We start from the raw sequence: 7,831 nt of genomic DNA on the forward strand, positions 1-7,831 counted from the left end.
TATTCAAGAGTCTTTAAACTTAACTACAAACTTGAAAATGTTCTACTCTGATAAAATAATAAAATAAAAAAGGAGAGCGCTAAGCTCTGGTAGGTTCATTTGAGTTTGCTTAGTTTACAGTAATTTAATTTTATTTTTAAGCTGCTACTTCATAAAAATAACGTTGGGCCCGTGCTCAACACGGGCTTGGCATCATCTAGTATTATATAGAAAAGTCAAGTGTGGTAGGCAAATTTGGCATTTCTTACTTATTCTTTCAATGCTCACTAGACGCAATTCCAGAACAATCGTTCTTTTATCTTTTTGTTCCAATTTCCAACAATGGAGGTCATCCATTTTCAAGAACAATTTTTTGAGTTCTCTTCATTTTTGAGATCAACCTTTATCTCAATTATGTCTGAAATTTCTTTCAGTTCTTTTCATACTTCTGAATTTTACAACTAAAATTTATGTCTTGATCATGTCCTTATTATTCTGTCAAATTCTTTCCCCATTTTAATGGACAGATGTGAAGATTTTTCAATTGTAGTTCTCACATAACTCCGATCCTTTTTTTTTAATAGCAGCAGATTTATTCTTCATAAATAATATAGAATATGTGCCCTTCCCTCGGTTAGCTTCGGCCCTGTAGCCGGTGAGTTTGTTGTTATTTTTTCACTCTTGTTCATTTCATTGTTTCATTTATAATTATTTTATATTTTTTGTGACTATTTGTTCTTATTATTTTATATGGATCATTTACGTGAAACACGATTAGGCAGACGTAATCAGGTTACTCAACTAGAGCGAGCTACATTAGACTTGACAAGTGCCTAAGTATCTAATCTACTCAGTTTATACCATATTTATTGTATTGTGCCAGCTTTTGTTGAGATAAAAAAGGGAATAATTTCTTAAGAGTGTGTATCTTTTTAGTTTCTAATGAGATAACATGTATGTGAGGTTCTAAGGAATTTATAGTGCTGGTGCATTACACTTTGCTTATTTTTTCCCTACGGTTAGCTTATTAGAGGAAGTATCGCCCATTTGGCAGTTTAGAGTTATAATAATCACGTGATTGGTTTTTATTATTCTGGTTTGGATTACCTCCTTTTGGCAATTACACCTTCGAGATGAATTTGCAAAGAAAATATTTTTTTTTCTTTTTTGCATTCCTAAAAATATTTCAAAGACGAGTATATACAGATATTGTACTTCAAAATAATTAATTAGTAATAAGATAGTGCCATAGTAGGAGGCTAATGAACATGAGTAATGACAAGAATATTATGAAAGTATGTCATGTATAGCTGAGAAGTCGAAAATAAGACTTCGAGGACCATTCATTTAAGTATATTTTGGAATGGTTGACTCAAGAGGAATATAAGGTGTTTTGAGGAGAAGGAAGAGAACATTTTGTTGTTGAAGAATAGATGCATCCATAGTTTAAAAGTTTGGTGTAACGCTGATGTTTCTAACGATCTTAATGTAGGAGTTTCTGGATTCCTTACAGCTTTAGAGGAACCCAATTTAGCTTTGTTTTACTTCGTCTCAGTACCAGCTTGGTGCTGAGTCTGTTTTAATAATAATACATTTACTTAAAAAAAATGTATGGCCTGCCAATAGAGCTGTCTTTTGTGGACCAATTCCTATCTCTTTGAAAAATTATTTCTCAGATGATATTGTCTACATTTAGAGGAATCTTATTAGGGGTTGTAGATTCCATACGCCTCCAACATGCTTTGGTACTTTTGTGGCCTTACAATGGTATTGGCTTCAAAGAGCTAAGCTTTCTCTTCTTCTTGGTTTCACAAGATCAAGTGGAGATACGTAGTATATGTTAATCTACTTCTTTTGTATAGCTACAAAAGTTCCTCTCTCTGCTGTTATATTCTTTATACTTTGATCTACTTCTTCTGTTTCTTATGGTAAAGTTCCTTTATTCATTACTTTATCTTTTTATCACCAGAATCAGCGAGAGATCCTTCTTTATTTACGTACTCTCATGTCAAAAATACATTTTGTGCTAAAATGTTACCTTAGAAGAAGTCTAATGAACCAGCATTTGCTGGTCTGAGAAAGGTGGATCATGGATTACTCAGTCCAGATATGCTAAGACGTCTATCTAGAAGTGGTGTAAAAATCTTATGTCCTTGTTGTCGACATAAAATATGATTTCCCTCAATATTGATTCTTGTATATTGTTTAATTGGAGAGATCTCCTTCATGTTATAGATGCCTCTGAATGAACATGCATGTTAAGTGGAAGTAGATGAATAACGTTGTGCAAGTGCTTCGAGGCCTGGTTATGGTCATAGCTATATTTTGGTTGTCCTGATGATTATTTGGTTTTTGAAAATGTTGGTCTAGACTCATTAGCCGATTCATACTCTTTCTTGTTGCATTTTGAGAAAATATCGTCAACTATAAAAATCTTGATTTATCATTATTTCTCTGTTGTCACTGTCACAATTGTAACGACCCAGTCAGTCGTTTTGAGTATTACAACCCCGTTTCCTTATTTACTGTTCAAATTATGCTTTACGGTTGTTATTTGACTTACCGGGGTAATTGGTTCGGGTCCGGTGAAGTTTTGAAATGATTTGGAACAGTTAGTTCCAAGGATTAGAACTTAAGTTGAAAAGGTTGACCGGATGTTGACTTATGTGTAACGACCCCGAATAATTTTTTTGCTAAGAAAATTAAGGTTATCTGGTGCCGAGGTAGATTAATTAGTACAAAGGTTGTAGAAATTCTCGCTGCGAGCTTGCAAGCTGCGGCTCGAACTTTTTTTGGTTGAACAATGTACTTGGGAGTAAAGGAACATTTTTGCCAGAAAAAATCATTTTTGCGGCCCACTATGCGGTCGCAGAATCACTCTGCGGACCGCATAAGGGTCGCAGAGTGAATCAGAGGCGGGGTAGCTTGGAGGAAGATCTGCGGTGCATTATGCGACCGCAGACCAGTTCTGCGGTGCATTATGCGACCGCAGAACAGGTCTACGGACCGCATAACTACCGCAGACCCAGGCAAGCGACCCCCAGTTTTGGGCACTAAATTTTTGAGGCCGATATGCAGACCGCATATCAATTATGCGATCGCATATGCGACCGCAGAGTGTATTTCGGAGCTTCATTTTTCTGATTTTATAAATCCGACACCATTCTTATAAAATACTATTGAGGGTCATTTTGAAGGGTTTCATATCATATTTTAGAGAAAGGTGAGAGTATTTTAGAGAGAGAAAGTGAAGACCTAGTCATTTGTCCATCAATTCTTGTTCAAGGTTTGAAGATTTCACAAGGATCTTGCTAGGGCTTCAAAGAGGTAAGAGTTTCTTTCCCCAATTCTTCAATTTCGAGTTTGGAGTAAAAGATGGGGGATTAAGAATATGATTCTTGGGTGTAAGAGTATTATTTATACATACACGTACTAATAAGGTTTGTAGAAAGATTGTTGAGTTCAAATGGGTAAATATTGGGTTGAAAATGATAGAATTCTTCAAAAACTCTAATTGAAGATTTGAGGGTCGAGTTGATGTCGGAATTTGGTGAAATTTATATGGTTGGACTCGTGGTTGAATGAGCATTCATATTTTGTAACTTTTGTCGGGTTCTGAGACGTGGGCCCTACGGGCGATTTTTGGGCGTAATTTCGGATTTTTGTTGCAAAATTTATATTTTCATATGGAATTAATTCCTATAATTTGAATTAATTGTGACTAGATTCGAGATGTTTAGAGGCCGATTGGCGAGGCAAAGGCTTATTGGAATAAAGAATTGCTCGGATTGAGGTAAGTAACAGTTTTAAATTTGGTCATGAGGGTATGAAACCTTGGATTATGTGTTATATGATTGGTTTTGAGGTGACACACATGCTAGCTGACGGGCGTATGGGTGTGCACTGTAGGAATTGTGACTTGGTCAAATTTCATGGAACTATGTAGTTGAATAATTTATTGTTATCTGTACATTTTCTATGTAATAGAGAAATTGAACCACAAATCATGTTTAGATTATGTGTTGGCACTGTAGGGACCCACAAAAGTCGTGTACATGTTGAACTATCAGCTAAGTTGTTGTTTTGTACTCATTCACAGTTTACTTATTTATTTTATCTCAGTCTCTATTGTCCATTATTGATGCATCATATCATTGTTGTTTGGGTTGTTTTTCATGATTATTAAGAGCCCGAGAGTCTGGAGAGATTTATGACCGAGTGAGGCCGAGGGCCTGATTGTGAGATATTATACTATAACACGTGAGTTGTCTGTGCAGCATATGAGTTGTCCGTGCGGATTCAGATATTATACTATAGCACGTGAGTTGTCCGTGCAACACGTGAGTTATCCGTGCGGATCCAGATATTATACTATAGCACGTGAGTTGTCCGTGCAGATCCAGCTATTGATATTATAGCACGTGAGTTGTCCGTACAGATTATAGTGCTTGGGCTATAGGAGCCCCTCCGGAGTCTGGACACACCCCCAGAGAGCGTAGGTACCTACTGAGTACGAGTGATGAGTGAATGAAATGGCTGAGTGAATGTGGTCCTGAGAGGATGCATTTGATTGTCATATATCACTGTGTTGGAAATTTCTGAAAGATATTATCTTCTTTTTCAGTCGAACTTGATATGAAATTACTGTTGAGTATTAAATGTTGAACATGAAAGCATACCTAAATCTTATGTTGAAAATTATTGTAATTGCACTCAACTGTGAAGCTCGTCACTATCTTCAGCTCTTTATGTAGTATTGTTACTTGCTGAGTTGGTTGTAATCATACTACACCTCGTATGCAGATCCAGGTACTTCTGGACACGGCGGTTGCTAGTTCTCGGAGTTTTATCTGTTGGAGATTATCGAGGTAGCTGTTTGGCGTTCGCAGATCATGACTCTCTTTCCTTTCAGTTTTTTTTGTATTGTTCTATATTGTTAGACAGTGTTTTTAGCAGTCATACTTTGTTATCATTTAGATACTCATGTACTCAATGGCACCAGATTTTGGGAGTGTTTTGTATCTAAAATTGTGAGGTTTTCTATGGAATTCAAGTATTATATTTTCAAACTTAAGAGATTATTGTGATTTATTGAGGTTATCGACTTGTCTAGTATTGAGATAGGTGTCATCAAGATAGGTTAGGATTTTAGGTCGTGACAACAACGTGTTCAATTTTTCTTTGTTCGAAAGTTGCTACAAATTGTGGACAAAATAAATAAATAGACGTTTTTACTTGGTAGAATATTGATGTCTTTCCTCCAGAAACCCCGTGTCTCCAAGATAATGTATGTCTCTTTGATTCGGCTTTCATTCGTTGCTATTGTAAGTAACAAGAGAATGACAAAAAAATTCCATTTTTATATCGTTTGACAGTGACAGGATAATGCTGAATATTGGGGATATTGTGACATGCCAAACTAGCAGTTTTGTCAAGGCTTTCCTTATGAGGAGAGTTTGCTGAGTACATTGGCTCTTTTCTCTTTTTTCTGTCCAATTCTTAGTCAGTACGGGAATCGGTATACTCAACTGATAATATGATTTAATCATTTGTAATATCAAAGCTTAAAATGCAAAAATTAGTGCTTGCATTCAATTGTATTTTCTGCAATTACAGCATTGGCATACTTTATATCCTAATGACGTTTCAAATCACTGAAAAACTAATCACTTTAAAATATAAATGTTGGACCTGTGCTAGCATTGGCTATAACCATTTAGGTTTTCTACAAAAGTAGCAAATTTTCTTTAGGGCATGCTATGAACATCGGGAGAAATTCAAAAATAGTCAGATTTACAAGTGGTAATTGAAAAATAGCCAAAGTTTCAAAAGTAATCGAAATTTAGCCATTTTTCATGTAAAGATAAATCTGAACGAAAACACTATTCAAAATCCGAAAAATATTCCAGCATAATATACTGTAATTCCAATATAATATACTGGAACTCCAGCATAATATACTGGAGTTCCAGTATAATATACCGGTCCAACATAATATGCTGGAAGTTCATACACAGGTGCTCCAATCTCCAGTATATTATGCTGGAACTTTCCGCGTGTTGGAGTTCAAGCATAATATGCTGGAAGTTCATACACAAGTGCACTAATCTCTAGTATATTATGCTGGACTGGTCCGTATTGCAGTAAAATAGTGGTTATTTTTTAATAATTTTTCAAACGCTGATTATTTTTAAATTACCAATCCAGAAACTGGCTAGCCCGTGCTATTTTTACATGAAGATCTGAGAGAGTTGATAAGGAGATGAGAAGAAAGCCCAAGAACTAGTAAGCCCAGATCTTATGGGCTACGGCAGTACTATGTTTAAGGCTACATGTCTAACATATTAGTTTGGGCTGAATTCAAGTCTTTGGGCACCCCCACTTAATCAAATATACATCACCGAACGATATGGTGGAATGATAAAGATTTATTCGCTCTTAATTAGAGGTCTCCAGTTCAACAACAATAATACACTCAGTTATTCTCACAAAGAGGGTCTCGAAAAGGTAATGTTTACGCAGATCTTACCCCTACCTTATGCATGTAAAGAGCGGTTAGAGGTTTCCGGTTCATGCTTTGGAAATGAGATACTTTCGGCAGGGAGCTCCCAGTCCCCTTATAGTGGACTTTCCGTGACGCGAATCCGAATCAATCGAGTAAGTAAATTCACGATACCTTATGAGTGAAGCCCAACAAAAATACTCACTTAAATGTGATCATTTTTACATGTAATTAAATAATGATAATGACTAGGAATACACTGAGACTGGAACATGTTACACTGCATTCTAATAGTGGACTCTTTGCACTGGACTATCTATCCCTTAGAAAACCCTAAAAAAAATTGAAGATTGCAAAGCCTCCAAAAAAATGCTAGGTAAAATTACAGAAAAGAAGCTTTCAAAGTTGATTGAAGGTACATAGAAAATTAAGTGAGGTTCTTATATCATGGTACAAAAGGACAGTGTTCACGGGCACGAAATTTCGATATGTACCATATTAGGTATATGGAAATGGAATATTATTTTCTGTAGGTAACAATTTCTGGAAATCTTATCATTCCAACTTTAAATTCTTGTTTGTATTTTTTACCTTACTATGGAAAATATTCTAAGATTGACAGGGTCTTCGTATTGTCACCATCATTTTCATCTTTATTCTTCAGTCGATCGCTATGTCTTTAACTTTACGCCACCGGCAAGATAGATACTTTTGGCTTTTCAAATAGTAGTAATAGTAATATTTTGCAAGGATAAAAAAACGCTTTTACCGTTTAGGCATAACAAAAGAAGCAAGAAACAGTTTACCTGTAAGTTTGTTTTATAAGGGTCTTATATGACTTCAACTCTTGTGAGTTAATTTAAAACATTTTTGATTCACTTTTTTTTTTGCGTGCAATCAGCTACAAGGTCATAGTAGGACATAATTAACAATGTAAGTCCTGTCTTTGGCGACAAATAAATCAAACTCAAATCTTTAGGAGGACGAGCATACAATGTGACTTAAATCATTCGCGAAGTGTTCTTCGAAGAGATATAATGAAAAAGTGTTAGTTGAGAGTCCACTAATTTAGTTCTTCCAAAAAGACAGCACGACATAGCTATTGCTTATTTGGTAACTCGAATCCACAAGTCTAGAATTGTAGGGATGGGGGAGGAATGCTGACCATCTGAGCAGCCCCTCTCGTTTTCCACAGCTTTTCCTTAGATCAGTGAGTTAACTAGTATGATAATAATTTGTTACATGGTCCAATAACAATGACACGGTAAGAAAATATATTATGATATAAGAGGGGTAGTGGGATTTGGAAGTGGTCACCAATATAGATAGGGGTAATAACTCATACTCAAA

General features: G+C 35.7%; 1 long non-coding RNA gene across 1 annotated transcript; it reads left to right on the forward strand.

The window, feature by feature from the left end:
• Positions 1-260: 260 nt before the first annotated feature.
• Positions 261-5,027, forward strand: LOC138898467 (uncharacterized). Its single transcript, XR_011410831.1, has 3 exons — positions 261-634; positions 3,705-3,772; positions 4,783-5,027. It is a non-coding gene; the product is annotated as an uncharacterized lncRNA (long non-coding RNA).
• Positions 5,028-7,831: the final 2,804 nt, after the last annotated feature.

Source organism: Nicotiana tomentosiformis, chromosome 1 (genome assembly GCF_000390325.3).
Source record: "Nicotiana tomentosiformis chromosome 1, ASM39032v3, whole genome shotgun sequence".
NCBI lineage: Eukaryota > Viridiplantae > Streptophyta > Magnoliopsida > Solanales > Solanaceae > Nicotiana > Nicotiana tomentosiformis.